Raw genomic sequence first — 16,119 nt, forward strand, 5'->3', positions numbered from 1 at the left:
GGGGGCACTCAACTTGGATATTGCTTGGTTATTATCATTATCATTAGCAGTGGGGAGTGGGGAGGAGGCTGACTTTTCCTTCCAAAGAGCCAGGCTCCATTCACTGAGACCCTTGCAATGTCCTCACAGGAACCCAAAGTGGCTGGGATCACTAGCACATTTTTTTTTTTTTTTGCAAGGGCAGATCATAAAATCCCTGACTCCACATCAGAAGGTTCTGATCAGCTCCCTCTGTGTGATGCTCGGAAAAGAAAATTAGAGAAACACTCACAAACCACTTGTCCACATTTTGGACAAGGGTGATGAATCAGAAATGACAGAGAGTGGAGGATGCCAAGCAATGGAGTCCAGCAGTCCTGGATTTGAACCGCACCCTACCTCTAACTAGCTGTGTGACCTCTGGCAAATCTCTCTCAGCCTCTCTGAGCATGCTGCCTGTCTGTAAAAGTGATGATGATGACATCTGCCTTGGATCCTTAAGAGGTCAAACGGTAGATGCCCTTGAAGGGAATGTCACTTCAGTTCCCTTCTTGGCTCCTGGGAGAGTCACCCAGTCTGCTGTGGCTGCTCTGCATTCCGCCCCGGGGGCTGCCTTCCACCCACACAACCCACAGGAGGCCACACAATCTTCCCAGATGTCCTAGCAACCTCCCAGCCGAGTTCCAGAGGACCTCCTGAGCCTGGCACGGGACTCTGGGGCTAAAGGGACAGCGCCTTGAGGGCAGGGTAGGTCCCCCTGGTGGCAATGCCCTAAGCCATGCAGGACGAACCTGGTGCCTAGGGGGAGAGCTACTTGCTACATGTCATACGACCCAGCAGATGTTCCTGGCAGAGGGAAATCCCCAGGGCCAAGTGGCTGGAGGTCTGGACAGAGCCCCACTGGAGGAGAGCCCGCCACCTGCCCATCTCCTGCCGCCCTGCACCCTTTCTGACCTCCTCCTCTTTCTGGCCCCCCTCGCTGCAGTCCCTGCAGCCACAGCCACCCTGGGCACTCTGACACTTCTATGTCTTTGCTACTGCTGTTTGCCTTCCTGGAATGCCACCTTTCCCAAGGTGACATCCATCCCTGCCTGATGGCCCCTGCTTGGTGAACTCTTCCCCTCCAAAGGCACATGGGGCTGATCCTCAGCACCCCTTCCCCTGCCCAAAGCCCCAGTGTGATGCTCTGCTTGGTGTCATGGATGTGCAGCTACTCTGTGAACCTTAGGTGGCCCTGAGGGCCTGTCTCCAGGCCAGTCTGAGGCCCCCTTGAGGACACTCATCACGATCTTTCCTGGGCCCAATGCTCTGCCTGGCACTCAGCAGAGTCACTCTCAGGGAACCTGTCATTCTACTCCAATAATGATGGCGCTGCTGCTGTGTCTTCGGCATTGACTGTGAGCAGCAGAGTGCTGAGCTCTTGAAACAGCCTCATTGCTCCTCACGGAGCCATGAAGGGACGACTGTGCCCTACTTTGCATAGGAGGAAACAGGCTCAGAGAGGTGCTCACTTACTCCAGATCACACAGACCATAAGAGGCATGGGATTCCAAGAAGTCAAGGGAAGAAGGAGGCGGGACACAGGGTGCCTCCCTCCCCCCCAGCCCCACCCTAGATTCTGGGAGCCACGAGTGTGCCCTGGGTGGCCAGCAGCAGGACAGGGAGCTCCTGGGCCAGTTCTTGCAGGCTTCTGTGGACATCTGGGGGAAGGGCCTTGCCCGGGGTGGAATCCCTCTGGCAACCTGCAGCTGGGTTTTAGCAGGGTCTTGGGGCCAGCAGCACACCTCCTGGAAGGTCAGACCTGGCGACCCATCCAGCCTCGCAGGCGAGGCTAGGAACAGGGGTTTGTTTGGAGAAGGGTTGTCCTGGTGACGCCACCCCTGGTGGAAGGGCCTCCTCCAAAGGTCCCAGCCTGGTCACAACCATGGGGCTTTCCAGGCGCCAAGGGTGGCATTTCAGCCTTTCGGACACATCTTCCCTCGCGGTGATGCTGAGTCCCATTTCACAGACAGAGAAACTGAGGGGCCGGGCGACGGAGCGTGGCTTAGCCATCTCTTGCCAGCCAGCCAATGGCCAGCGCGTCCAATTTCCGCGTCTCGATCTCGCACGCGTTTGGAGCTGAACACGTGCGGCTGGGGACCTGGAAACCAGCGCGTCCGCAACAGTGACTATTTGGAAGGAGCCCCCAGCGTCGCCCTCAGCCTTCCACGGGACGCCCAGGTGTCACACCTTGAGCTTGCACCTCCGAGCCGCCGGGCATCCCAAGGGTTACGGGGGGGGGGGGGGCCGGGCGCAGACGGGCTTCGGAGCCCGGAAAGGGTTAAAAATCTAAGCGCATTTGTCGCCCCCGACTCCCGGCCTCCCCGGGGCTGCCGGGGCCGGGGCGAGGCCGGGCCCCCTCGGGCTGGGGCCTCCCAATCCTCCAACTTTCCATTCCGACCCCCCAAAGTGTCCCGGCTGGAAAGTTGGCTCGACCTTCTCGTTTTCGTTTATTTTTATTTTTTTCTCCCTTCCTCCGCGGCTGGATTATAACCCTCGCCCTCTCCTCGCGGGTCCGAGCGGCCGCGTCGCCCCCGGGCGCGGGGCGGGGGCCGAGGGGCCCCGGGAGTCCTCGCCGGGGCCGGGCTGGGACGCGGCGGCCGAGTCCCGGCTCCGGCCCCTGAATTGGGGGGTCCGCGTCTGCCCCAAACGCCGCTTTCTTCCGTTTTCCATGTCATTTCCTGTACTAATAAGATGGTGGTCAAAGCAGGGGAGGAGAGCAGCAGCGAGTCGCCGCCGCCGCCGCGCCGAGGCTGGCGCTGAAACTTTGCCTCGCGGGGACCCGCGCGCCCGCAGCGCGGCCGCTCCCGCCGCGGGGCCGCCAGCCCGGGCCGCGCCGCCTCCGCCGAGCCGCCCTCCGGGCCGCCCGCCCGCCCGGCCCCGCGGCCGCCGCAGCGTTCCCGGGAAGGTGAGTCAGCCCGGTAGCCACTGTGGCCATTGAAAATGGCTTCGGAGAGCGCTCGGCAGTTCGCCAGCGAGCGCGGGCGCCGGGCCGGGGCGGCGGGCGGGCGGCGGCGGGGCGCGGGCGGGCGGGGGGCGGAGGGCGGCCGCTCGGCCCCGAGGTGGGTTAACCCTCGGCAGGTAGCCGCCGCCGCCGCCGCGGGACGCGGGCCGCCCTGGCCGCCCTCCCCGGCTCGCGGCGCGCTCGCCTTGTTACAATGTAGCCTTTTCTCTCCGCGTTCGTTCCGCCGCTGACGGACGTGGCCGCCGACCAATGGGAGCGGCCGCCCGCGCGAGCGTTCGGAATGAGAACGCGGTGACACGGGGGGCGGGGCGCCCGGGGGCTCGCCGCGGCCGCTGGCCTAGTTCTCGGGGGCGGCTCGGCCGCCAGGTGCCGGGCCCGGGGAGGGGGTGTCCCGCAGCGCGGCGCTCGGGTTCCCGCGCCGCGTGGCCGCGCCGCAGGGCGTTGGTGGAGGGCATTGTGAAGCAGAGTTGCGGTGGGGACTCCTCGGCAGCCTCCACCCCCCGCTCGCAGTCCCCGAGGCACTCTGAGCTGCAGAAACTGCAGAAACTTGGTGGCCAATGACCTTCCTCCGTCAAGGCCAGCGTGCCCTAGGCGGGTGGCTGCAGGGAGACCCGAGTGGTCGTGGGCGATGGATGGGCCAGGCTGGCGGAAAGTTGCTGGAGTCTGGACCCGGGTGGGAGAGCGGGGTCAGACGCCCAGGATGGGCTGGGACTTGGGAGGAAAATGTCCAGCCTCTCTTCTTGGCCGGTTCCTTCGTGGGGAGAAAAGCCGCGGTACATAATTTAGGGTGGCGGCAAGGAAACACGCCCAGTCGTTTGTGTGTGGGGGGACAGGAGGCAGCGAGGCCAGAGTGCTCTTAATGCCTGTAAACTTTGGGGGTTTGTCTGTGCCGCAGCAAAAGAATTTTCCATTCTTTTGAGCTGGAGCATGATGCCTGTGGCCTTTGCCCACATGTCTCCTCCAGAGGAAGGAAGCTGGGGACTTTCCTGGGGTGGTGGTTGGGGGTGTGGGGTCTGTGGGCCCAAAGTAAGGAGCTGTGGCCTCCTTCCCTTGGGAGTGGGGCATGGTCTCCAAAAGGTGGGCTGTGTCTACAAAGTTTCCCTTCTGGGAACACAGCCCAGGCCCCTTGCTTTATTTAGCTTGGTGGAAAGGGTTTCTCCATCAGAGCCCTTTCTCAACAGCTGTGTGACTTAGGGCTTTGTTATGTTCCTTTTGACCTCTCTGAACCTCTTTCTCTTTCCCTAAAGTGGGGCCACCAAAAATTGACCTAGCAAGGCAGTGGGGAGATGAAATGAGATAGCAGAGATCAAGTACCTGAGGTAGCCCAGGCGATGGTTCATGGTGAACAAGAGTCGCTCTCTGAGCCTGGGCATCGCAGAGTGTGCTGCCCTGGGAATATCGGAACTGCCCCACCCTGCTCCATCCAGTTCCTCATTGACAGGACCCTCAAGGAGCAGCTGGTAGCAGCGGCTGGTTCCCTTCTCTGGTAACATTCTCAAAGATGAGGGTCTTTTATCACTTGTCCCCCGAGCCCTGATCAGCCACCACAGCTGTCACCTCTGCTTACGTGTGATTTGGACCTGAGTTACTGGACCCCTCAGTTTGAGAAGTTTTTGAAATTTGCTCTCCTTGGTGTCCAGTAAGATTCTATCCTCTAGAACTTTCTTCTCTTGCACTTCCCTGGTTCTGGGTCATTGGTTGGGGCACTGGGCAAGAGGTCAGGAGTCACCTGTTTCTTTCTTTTCTTTTTGTGGTGCTGGGGATCGAACCCAGGGCCTTGTGCATGCAAGGCCAGCCCTCTACCAACTGGGCGATAGCCCAGCCCAGGGGTCACCTGTTCCCTTAGCCACCTACCTGGCCTGCCCTCTAAGCTGTTTCAGGGTGGTGACAAACACGTCAGTTTCCGAGCTGTCTTTAATCTTCCTTCCTGACCTCCCCCAGGGTGCTGGTCTTGACCCAGGCCAGGTCACCCTCCTGGTCCTTCCAGCAGAGACCACAGGTCTCTCCCTCACCCCAGTCCATGCCATCTGCAAGACCAGAGAACTTTGTCCTCTCAAGCGAATCATCCACCTCTCGCCAGTTCCCCCTCCAGAGCCACAGCTGTCTCTCCGCAGGACAACAGCAAGAGCCTGCTGAGGCCACCTGCACCCTCCCCCTCCGGCCGGCCCCTGCAGCCAGCAGCGTGTTCCAAGTAGGATCCGAGGGGCCTCCCAGTTTCTGCTTAAAACAGCTGAAGCTTTCCCAGTACCTGTCACCGTGACTTAAAAGCCTCTGAGCTGAATGGCCCCCACCTTTCCCCGCCTCATCTCCTACCCTTCCTGGACCCCTCTGATCCTACCAAGATTGCTCCTGCCCCCACTGGCCCCACCTCTTGGAATCCTGGCTCAGCTGCCACCTGTGAATGATTGGGGACCAGGGAAGGGCGAACTGGGGCCGGAGAGGGGTGTCTGGAGGCCCTTCATGCTTTCCTCTAGATATTTCCAGATTTTCCAGATTCATAGCAGGGGTGGAGCAAGGTTCCCCTAGCTCGCAGGACCAAGTGGCATCATCTCATGGCAGACGGCTGGCTCGAGGGGCCATGAGCTACAGTGATACTGGGACTTGGGCTAAAGCATGTACTGCTGGCGTGAGAACCTCTGGGGTGCTCTTTCCCTGGGCATGGCAACTGGTAGTGGGCGGGATGTGTCTGCTTCTGCCAGGCTGTGTCCTTGCCTTGTCCCTGAGTGAGTCCTGATGGCCCACGGTGGCCCCACAGTGTGAGTGGCAATAGACCTTTGTTGTTTTGAACCGCTGAGATCTGGGGGTTTTTGTTATTGTGGCACAACCTGTCCTCTCCTGACTTCTACGGGGACTAGCTAGCAGTCTAGGCCGAGTGACAGGTAGTGCCCGTGCTGTTCATGAATAGAAGGAAGGACAGTGACTGGGAAGCAGCCGTGGGGCCTTTTTAATGTACAAAACTGAGCCTATCGATTCCTGCCCAAAGACCTTTAAGGACTGTGGCTGCCACGAGGAGGAAGACAGAGTCCTTGCTGTGCCCTCCAGTCCCTGTGGGGACACTGCCTTGCGACCTCCCCTTTGCCATGCTCAGCCTACATTCCTTGCTGTCCCCTCTGTCCTGTCACATTCCACCACTGTCCTGATGAGGCCTCCCCTTCCCTCTCCACTCACTTCAGGGAAGCCTCTGATGGCTGGCCCCCAGTTCCTCCTCTGCCGGGCTCGCCCCCTCTCCTTTGAACACCCGTCTCTGGGGAATCTTCCCTTTCTTGGTGAGGCTGTTTGGTTGCAGTCCTGTTCCTCATCAGGTCCTAGCTCTGTGACAGTTGGCTCGAGCCATGCAGAGTTCTGATCTGACGGCGCCTCTGTGAATACCCCCGTGGACGGGGGACTCCCCCTGTGCTGGGGTTTGGGATGGAAGAGTGGCAGCCACTTCCCTCTGCGGGCTGGTGTCGGACGACGCAGACCAAGTCATTGGCTTGTAGAGTAACGATGATAAGCTCCCCCTCCTTACAGGTGTGGAAGTTCCAGGAGGGTGACAGGGTGAGATTTAATGGCCCTTACGGTCTCTGCTGATCTGGAGATTCTAGGATTCAGAGGAAGGTCTGTGGAGCAGGAGACCCGGGGTGAAGACAATGGTGATGGCAGATCCTGTTTATCGAGGGCTTTTGTGGTTAGATCCGGTACTAAGCATGTCACGGACCATATTAGTCATTTAATAACAAAATACCAGAGACTGGGTGCTTTGTAGAGAAAAGAGGTTTATTTAGTTCGTAGTTTTGGAGCCTGGCATGGCCCTATGGTGAGGGCTTCCTTGGCTGCATCATCTCATGGCAGACGGCAACGTGGCAAGGGCGTGGGAGAGCAGGAGGCCACACAGCAAGACAGGGAGCCAGAGCGTGAAGGGCCAGGCTAGCTCTTGTCACAATTAGAACTCTTGTCTCTCAAAATAACTAACCAGGTCCCTCGAGAATCACATCCGTTCCTTCCAGGGACAGTGCCCTCAGTGCCCCAGTGACCGCTACCTCTTCAGGTCACTGCCCCATGGAGGACCAGGCTTTCAACAAATGGGCCCATGGGGGCGGGACATGTTCAAACCAGAGCCCCCCAGCACACGCCCTCTGTGGACACCAGTGTGCGAGGAGGCAGATGTGGGAACGGAGGCTCCAAGAGGTGAGGTGAGGGCCCAGGGCCAGCAGCACAGTCAGCACTGGAACCTTGGCTCTCTGATGTGACCTCCTGAGGGACGCCCTCCTGCAGTGGGGCAGAGCACCCAGAGCCCCTGGGGAGAGGCCCTTTGGGATGGTGTGGGGCTGAAAGTCCTCTGTGGTCAACCGGACACTGGGCTTCCAGCAGAGGGGCTCCGGGCTCTGAGGCTCTGGGGCCCTGGGGACAGAGCTGGTCCAAAGCCAAGGGTGCACCCCTCCTCCCTGCAGGAGTCCCGGGCGGGGGGGGGCCTGTGCTCAGAGTGGGCCTGGGAGGGGCTTCCGGGGTTGGCCCAGGGCCATACGGGAAAACAAGCTGTGCAGAAAGAAAGAGAGGGGGAGAGAGAGAGAGAGAGAGAGAAAGCCATAAAGAAAAAGGAAACTGCTGTCAGTTTTGGAGCCTCCTCCCTCTTGCAGATGCACCTGGTGGAGAGGGGCGCAGCACCCCGGGCAGAGGCCCTGCAGGAGGGGCCTGGGGCTGGGCCGGTGTCATCCTGTCCCTCACGCCTTCCCCAGGTGGCCGTGCACCTGTGCAGTCGCCAGTCAGGCCCCTGCAGCCCAGTCCTCGCTCACAGGCCCCCACGATAGGCCACCACGCGCCCTTGTCCAGACAGGTCCGGGTCACGCAGGGGGTGCAGGGAGACGCCGCTGATTCCAAGTCCAGTCGTGCCACCTCCTGAGCCTCGGTGGCCTAAGTGGAGAAGGAGGCCGTGTGGTCCCCACGTGGACGCTGCTGCGCAGGTGAAAAGTGAGCACCCTGAAGGCGTCGTGTGCAGGGAGCCACCAGCTCGTTACCCTGTTGCACATGTGCTGGGGGCTCCGCCTGCTGGGTCCTGTGCACTGTTCACATGAGAGTGACAAAACTGACAAACAGCCCAGTTACATTACAACAAAGGGAGACAGAAAATTCAAAACAAGTAAAACGCAGGCACGTTACGTATGTGCTATACTGAGGAGGAGGAAGAGGCAGGAAGCAAGGGGAGGGCCCGTGAGAAAGGTCATGCAGGTAACCTGATGAGTGTCCCAGGGAGAGGGAGCAACCAGTGCAAAGGCCCTGGGGTAGGACCAGGATGAACTTGCTGCTCATGTTTTACTCCACTGTAGTCTTTCCAGGCTCCTCTCCCTCTGTCTCCCTTCACACACACTCTCCAGCCAAATAACCCACTTGAGCCTCAGAGGGTTTTATAAGGAGGAAGCAGATGTAGAAATAGATTCACATTCCAGAAAGCTGCCACAGCAGCCTAGGAGTGAGCCTGGAGGCAGGGAGGTCAGTTAGGAGGCTAATGCAATAGTAGGGGTAGAATACGAGAATGAGAATCTGGGAGTGGCCCCTTTTAACAGAGAGCAATGTGCAGGGGACTTGGCTCTCCACTCTGACGGACAGAATGAATGGGGTGGGGCTCAGTCGGGGGGCCACAAATTTCCCAGAGTGTGCCTGGCTTCTGTTTCCCAGTGGCTGGGGAACCCCAAGTAAGGTCTGGCAGAGTGCCTTGGGCTGGTCCTCTGGGGGGACGTGGGACTGAGAAGGGGCCAGGGAATGGTTTGGAGGGGTCAGCGCTGTGCCTTGCAGAGGGGGTGGGCCTGAGGCTCCACCCTGCTTCTGCTCTTGGCCCCGGGTGCCCGGATGAGAGGTGCCCTCCTGGTGGCTGCCCCTAAAGACAGTGTCAGCTCAGGGCTGCACGGCGGTCCCCAGAGACCCCCAGCCTTGCTTAAAGGTGACCTGGCCACACCTCCTCCCTCTCCACTGGCCTGAGATCAAGGCCAGCCATTCAACCTCCTTAGGCCTCAGTTTCCTCTTCTGTAAATGGAGACAGTCTGTCCGTCCTGCCCACAGTCTGGGAAGGGTTTTAGGACCCCGTTTCAGACACTGCTGTCTCTGGGGTGTGAAAAGCCGGAAGGAGCAGGAATCAGCCCCAGGTCCTTGACAACAGCCCCACAAATCGCTTCTGCATCATTTTAGGGAAAAGGAATCTCGGGCTCAGAGAGGTTAGGTGACCTTCAAGGTCCCACAGCCATATTCTAATCTTTGTGGTCACGTTAAGAAAGCCACATTTGTAAAGCAGCCCTGGGGGACACCTTCCTGTGTTCCAGAGTTCCCACCAGGTTTCTAGGTGTTTTGAAAATGGCCTGTGATTTATTGGGTCTTAATTTACACAGAGGATTTCAAGGCCCTTTCCACACCGGAAGCTGGGAGGTCAAAACTTGGCGGCACGTTTGGACAGACCAGGAGCCTCCAGGGGATGGTACCAGGGGAGGGGAGTGGCAGTGGGGGCGGAGGCTGCCGGCCACTTGTTGCCCAGCGCTGGCCTCTGAGCAGGGCTGGCTGCAGAGGCCTGGGGCACACCTGGGCCTCGAGACCTGCCGAGTCTCCTGAGGCCTCTCCTTCCTGCTTCTCCCTCCCGCCCCAGCTGACCCATAAGGCACTTCAGGAGAGTCCTCCAGCTTCTGCCAGAACCCGCATCCTGAGCCTGGAGTCCGGCAGGCAGCCCCTCCCATGACCCCATCGCACAGCTGAGGAAACTGAGGCTGGAGAGAGGGGACTTGCTGGGGGCCATATGTGCAGAGCGTGCACAAGCCAAAGTCCCGGCCCCGTGTCTAGCGTCCCTTCCTCTGCTCCCGAGTCCAGCTCCTCCTGCAAGCAGAGCCCCGTGGGGACCTGCAGGGCCTTTGGCTTTGTGTCTGTCCCGTCTCCAGACAGGTGTCTGGCTGGCGCTCAGCCTGCGGGGTGATGGCAGCAGCCCCCGCCGTGGGGCTGGAAGGAGCTCAGGGAGGAGCTGGGGTGGCCACCAGGAGGCCGCGGTCCCACACTCAGGCGGTTGGAGGCCAGAGCGGCAGACTGCCTGGGTCATCAAGCTGGGCTGCTGTGGACGTCACTGAGCAGTAAATATGGAGCCGCCCCCACAGTGCCAGCTCTCCCAGGGTGACTTCTCCACCATCTCACTTTCCCCAAGGGAAGGAGTGAGAGCCTGGAGGATCGGCCGCCTGCTGCCCAGGGAGGGAGCGGCCAGGACGGAGGGGCCAGGACGCAGGGGCGGAGGAGCAGCCCACCAGACCCCTGGCCCCGGCAGGGAGAGACCCTTTCATGGGGCCAGGACCTGGGACCCCGCAGGCTGGACTCCGCATTGTCACCACCCAAGGTACAGAGGGAGGGCTGCAGGGGGCGTGGGCCCTCCTGACCTACGCTGCCCCTCACTGCTCCGACCAACCCAGCAGGTGGCGTTGAGCGTGTGCGCATGTGCACGTGTGTGTAAGTGTGTGCGCGTGTGCGTGTACTCCCGTGCACAAGCAAGGTGCCCCTCAGGCCAGCTGGTTGCAGAGGGAAGGGCAGCCATCAGGGCTGGCATTTGCGGAGGCTCAAGGTGTCCCAGGGAGGGGACAGGGAGAGGAAGGAGAAGCCCCATACTCTGCGCGAGGAGGCCAAGTCCTCAGAGGAAGCCAGCCCGCCTGGCCCAGCCCAGATCCACCCAAGACAAGAGTGGGGTCTTGGGGAGAAGGCGTGAGGAAGGGGGCCCAGGAGGAGTCCCCACACGGGCTCCCCGGCCTCTAAGAGACGTTGGTGACACCCCGGCGTCAAGGAGGCTCACAGGTGCCATGACCCTGCCCGACCGCGTCTGGTAACCTTTCTACAGAGGCGAAATCGAGGCCCAGAGAAGTGAAGTGACTTTCCCAAGGTTGCACAGCCCTGGAGGACCGAGCCAGGTTGCTGCCTCTTACCGCCAACAGTGAGCAGCACCACGCGGCACCCGTGCTGCTGGAGTGTGGACTGGAGAAGTTGCAGCACCCCGACTTCTGCCCCTGGGGTGCTGGGCCATACAGAGGAAGTGCAGGATGTGGGCCCGCGTGCCTCCAGCCGGTGCCCCTGTGTCTCTAGGTGTGCACGCCTGAGAATGGGCGCCCAGCACAGGCTGTGCTCCAGGCTGGTAGGGACCTTCCTGCCCAGTGTTGGGGTGAAGGTGTTAGTGGAGCGTCTCCGGGACGTGTGCCCACACTCAGGCTCCTCTGGGTGCCAGGAGCATGGGGCCTCCAGCGCCCAGGAGAGCAGAGAGCTTGCTCCAGGCCCCCTGCGAGCTGCGCCCCGAGACAGGTGCAGACGCCGAGGGAGCGAGCGTCGGTCGAGGAGCTCCTGCTTGACGTCAGCCGTCAGTTTTATTGTGTTTCACAAAGCATCCGTGGGCAACAGATCCGAGAACTTAAAACAGTCTCCACCACAAGCAGTTCGAGCAGCCCTTGCCCCGATGCTGCTGGCCATGGGGGGGGGGCAGGGAGCAGGGCACCTACCAGGGCACGGAGGTGGGGAGGTAGGAGGGCGAGGTGCCCTCCCAGAGGAGCAGGAGGAGCCGCCTGCTGTGAGGAGGAGGACAGGTGGCTGGGGGGGAGGGAAGGCGTCTGGGGACAGTGGTCCAAAGGCAGGCAGCCAGGACGAGGCTCTGGGAATGGCGGGAGTTTGGAGGAGAGCAGGTGCCGCGGGTCCAGGAAAGGCGGCTTAGGCCACACTGGGAGGGCCTTGGGTGCCACTAGGTGAGGATGGGACTCTGCCTTGGAGGCCCTGGGAAGCCATGGATACTTCCTAAGCAGGGGAGAGAGATGGCTAGGTTTGGGAATTCTGTCCGGATAGCAGCATCACGCTCAGGGTGGGAAACATGGTGATCTAAAGGACCAAAGGGGCCAGGTTGGTGTCCCTCAGGGCGCCGTCAGAGGGATGCTTCTTGAGCCAGTGGATGATTGCTGGTGAGAGGTCCCTTCCTGTCCGGTGAGTCAGTGCTGGCTGCACAGGCAGGCGGCCTCTGGGGTGGGCCAGGCAGCTTCCAGGCTGTCCCAGCCACGAGTTGACACCTGGGTGGTGAGCTGGCCACAGCAGCCCATCTGTCCCATCCTGCCAGGGCTGCAGGAGCGTGGACTGGGTGCTGCCAGCAGGTGTCCCGTTGCAGTCTGGGCACATCGGAGCCATGCTGGTGTGGCAGGAGGAGGGGGGGCTGTGGTCAGGGCCTAAGGTCAGGGGCTTGGCCAAGCACTGCTCTCCAGTGGCAGGGGGTCTGTGTGGGAGGTGAGTGGTGGCTGGTAGCCTCTGTCGGCTTCCTTCAAGGTCCCTCCAGGGGCTAGGGCTGGGATCTGCGTGAGTGGCCTCAGAGGTCAGCAAGCCCCTGGTGGGGCAGTGAGGACGGTTCTTGTCCAGCCTGGGCCAGCCATGGAGCAGCAGGGCAGCCTCTGGGCGCCAAGGCCCTTGCCCCCTGCCCCCCAGGAGCCAGCACGCCCTGTCCCCAGGCTCCTGGGGACAGACCAAGGTGTGGCTGGACCTGCGTGTGGCCACAAGTCCACAGAGAGTGGGGCCTGCGGGGAGCCGGGGAGCACTCTGCAGCCCCACCTGCGCCGCCTCCCCTGGGGCCCATCTGGGTGGCCCAGCCTTGTCCCCCTGCAGCTCTGGGCAGGCGGCGGGCTGGCTGCTGTTCAGCAGGGGCTCTGGGGCGAGGTTCTGCACCACAGGACTGGCAGCCATTCCTTGCCGGTCCTGGCCCTGGCTTCATGGCCAGCCGGGTAGGAGTCGCCGAGAAGCCTGGGCTTTGACTGTGGCCCCGGTGGTGCGTGGTGACTGGCAGCTTGAGCCCTCCACCCTCTGTGCCCGTGGGTCCACTCAGGACTCAGAGCTGGCTGTGGGTCAGGCCGGCTCCGAGCCCGTCTCAGGGTCCCCCAGGCTGGCACTTTTCCTCACGAGTGCCAGGGGACCTGCTTACTTCTTGGTGGCCCCTCTCCCCAGAGGACACCATGAGCCTGTGGGTGTGGCTCAGGCTCCCTTCTTAGGGACACATCTGATTGAATCCCCCGAGGCCGTGTCCAGAGTTCAAGGGCACCGTCCACGGTTTGCTGTTGTCACAGCCTGTCTCTGCTGCTCCTGGTGACTGAGTCCTTCCTCTCCTCCGGCGCCTTCCCAGTTCTGTGCCCTGCTCCTGCCCCAGATCCCGGCTGGCTGGCTGGCTTCCAGAGGCCCCTCCCCCAGTTTCAGGTAGAAATCAGACTCTTTGGTGGCACCTGCCAGCGGTTCCCTTGCCCTCCCTGAGTGCCCGCCCTGGGTCCAGGCCAGCGGCCAAGAAAGTCTGCACTGCCCTTGGGCTCACCCCGTCTCCCTGGCCCTTCCTCTGCCTGAGAGTTCCTTGGCCTGCGGCCTCGGCCAGAAGCAGGTCTTCCCGGCCGCCCTGGGCCCTGGACCTGCGGCCAGTGTGGGGCTCCGCCCTTGCCGCCGCCTCGCCTCAGTGCCCCGGGTGCGAAGAACGGCAGGGCCTGTCGTGCGGGGACAGCGGCACGGTCCACAGGAGGCCACGCAGGTGTTGCTCGCTGTGTCCTCACGGGGCGGGCAGGGGCCTCCCCAGGCCCGTTGGCAGTGAGCACAGTGACCTTGGCAAGGTCTCGAGGGAGTCAGGGCGGGGTGGGCTCACTCCTGACCCTGCAGCTGTCTGGGTGCAGTGACGTCGCTGACCTCTGCCCGTGACGTGGTCAGGGCCAGTTCCCGACTGGGGTCAGGTCTGTGGGACTCACGGGTTCTGCCTGAGTCGGGGTCTGGGCTTGTCACAGCTGGGCCACTGCGGGGAGGCAGCCTGGGAGCACTTCCTGTCCCTGTCCCTGTCCCCTTTCTTCCGCCTCCTCCCTGGTTCCTGCCTCTGTGCAGAGTCCCCCTGGAGACGCGGCCCGGGCCAGGAGCACCCCTGGAGCTGGGCATTCGTCCAGGGACCAGGGGGGTGCTGGGGTCCCTGGGGAGGCTGGACGGGGGTGGCTGCCTGGGCACCTCTGACGGCCCAAGACACTCCCTTTGAGTCACGGGGGGACCTCGTGCTGCCCCCCCTTCTCCCCTATCCATGGGTTGGAATGAGGGTCGCCCCTGTCTCCCCAGCAACACTCCTGAGGCTCAGCAGGGCCCGGAGTCCCTGTCCCCGCAGTGACTGAATTTCTCTGATCCCCAACTCCAATATAGATCGGCTTCCCCAGCAGCTCTGGTCTCTTTAATCTTGTTGCACTAAGTTTTAGTTATCCAAAGAAGAAACTAGTGCACGCACGTGTGTGTGTGTGTGTGTGTGTGTATGGACACGTACGTGTCCGTGTGTGTGTATTTACCATTATTACTGCTGTGCCACGAAGGGGACCCGGGCCTGCTGCATGTGAGGCCAGCACTCTGCTTACTGAGCCGCATCCCCAGCCCTACACAAGTATGTTTTTGCCACACATAAAAAAATCAAATTTTAACAAAGCCTTCCTTGGCCACCACGACACCGAGATGACCTCATGGAGTGAAACCTCATTGTCATTACTTGGGTATATCCTCGAGATCTTTTTCTGTGCACTGACACGCATGACCTAAAGGAGTAATGTTCCTGTGTGTGTGTGTGTGTGTGTGTGTGTGTGTGGACAAATGGTTTCATGTCATCCAGGTTATTCTGAAAATTGCTTTTCTTACTTAGCATTCCCTTTCCATGGCAAGAGAATCTAACTAGGGTTTTGCGTAAAGAGCAACCATGATTAGTTTCTTTACTGATACAAGCTGGTTTTGGAGTGACTCATCATTCAGCCGTTCCCCTCCTGCTGGACATGTAGGTTAGTTGTGATTTTTTCCGAGCGCCTCCTTGGACATGTCTGGAGTTGCTACTGCTTGGTTTCAGGAGCCAGTTACAGTTTTTAAAATATTGTGCAATATTTAAAATTTGTCACCTGAGAGTTTCCCCAGAGCCAAACGCCTTCCGTGGGTCCCCGTGACTCCTGGAGGCCCCTTTAGAGCCAGAGAAGCTCTGCTGTCCCCACTGCTTGCCCCTCCCCCGCCCCTCCCTACGAGGTGGGAAACAGTGGCCCTGGAGCCCTCTCTCCCCCACTCTGGGGTTTTCTGTCCTTGCTTAAAGCCACTGTTCTGGGGAGGGGGACCCTGGAATCAGAAGGCCTTGGTCCAATCCTGGCTCAGCTGCTCCCTGACTGTGTGTCTGGGAAAGTGACACGACCTCTCTGTGGCGTGGAGCCCTGTCCCAGGGCTGCCGTGGGAGGCAGCACCCATATAGCACCCAGTGCCGGGCCCCCTCCCAGGCTCTCTTCTCTGTACCACCCGTCCCCACCTCACTGGGACAGTCCGTTGGCCGCCTCTTGGCCCAGGGCTTTGTGACAGCTTCGTCCTGCTGTCCCCTGGCATCCCACAGGAGGCTGCTGCCCAGAATGCGGTGGGCGATCGGATTTCCACCCTGCTTGGCCCTGACGGGTCTGGCCCGGGGCCCACGCGGAGGGAAAGAGGTCATCCCAACCGTTTGCTCAGGCGAGGTGGCCAGGAGCCTGGTCACGTAACCCCACACCGGGAAGGTGGACCGGCTCTCCATGGGCCCTTGTGGCTGTGGATCTGATCTCCCTTGGCCTGCAGGATGGGCAGGAGAAGACAGCAGCCTGGGGTCAGCCTCTCCCGGAGCCGGGGTGTCCCTGGGCCGCTCGGGTGGCCCAGCTGTGGGTCTGCCGCTCGGCCTCGGGGCCACGGCTGCAGCTGGTTACTTACTTAAAGCTGCAGTTCAGGAGCTTTTTTGTTTTCGTGGCCAAAATTCCCTGCCGGAGCGACTCAGAGCAGGGAAGGTTATTTGGGTCGTGTGTCAGAGGTCTCCGTCCCTAGATGGCCAGTCCATGGCTGGAGCCCCAGGTGAGGCAGCCTACAGGAAAGGAAACAGGGGTTCAGAGGGGGGCCACGGGAAGACGCACCCCCCAGCCCTGGTGACCCACCTCCGCCCGCCCCGCCTCCCTACATCCCCCCGGGTTGGTGGGTCCCGGCTGGTTCCGCAAGGACAGCTCTGCCACTCCAGACTCTTCACCTCTGGACGCACCCCTGCCAGCCCAGAAGCTTTCGGGGGACACTGCGTATCCAATCCACCCTACTCGTCCCCCCGGGTTCCAGGACACCGTCCGCCTTGGTCAAGGAGCGCCTCGCCGCCC

At 61.2% G+C, this 16,119-nt stretch overlaps 1 protein-coding gene across 4 annotated transcripts in view; it reads left to right on the top strand.

Moving 5' to 3' along the window:
- The first annotated feature begins 2,836 nt into the window (after positions 1–2,836).
- Positions 2,837–16,119, top strand: part of Prdm11 (PR/SET domain 11) — a 76,853-nt gene continuing 63,570 nt past the window's right edge. Inside the window, exon 1 of one of the 4 annotated variants that reach the window (XM_046456555.2) lies at positions 2,837–2,926. The gene's annotated coding sequence lies outside the window, so the exon portion shown is untranslated. Of the gene's footprint in view, positions 2,927–7,552; positions 10,320–16,119 lie in introns of those variants that run through there. The other 3 variants (XM_058583510.1, XM_058583520.1, XM_046456564.2) reach the window with 3 other exon arrangements.

This window comes from Marmota monax, unplaced genomic scaffold (genome assembly GCF_021218885.2).
Source record: "Marmota monax isolate L192 unplaced genomic scaffold, Marmota_monax_Labrador192_F-V1.1 WCK01_AAM20220418_F8-fsc00047, whole genome shotgun sequence".
Lineage (NCBI taxonomy): Eukaryota > Metazoa > Chordata > Mammalia > Rodentia > Sciuridae > Marmota > Marmota monax.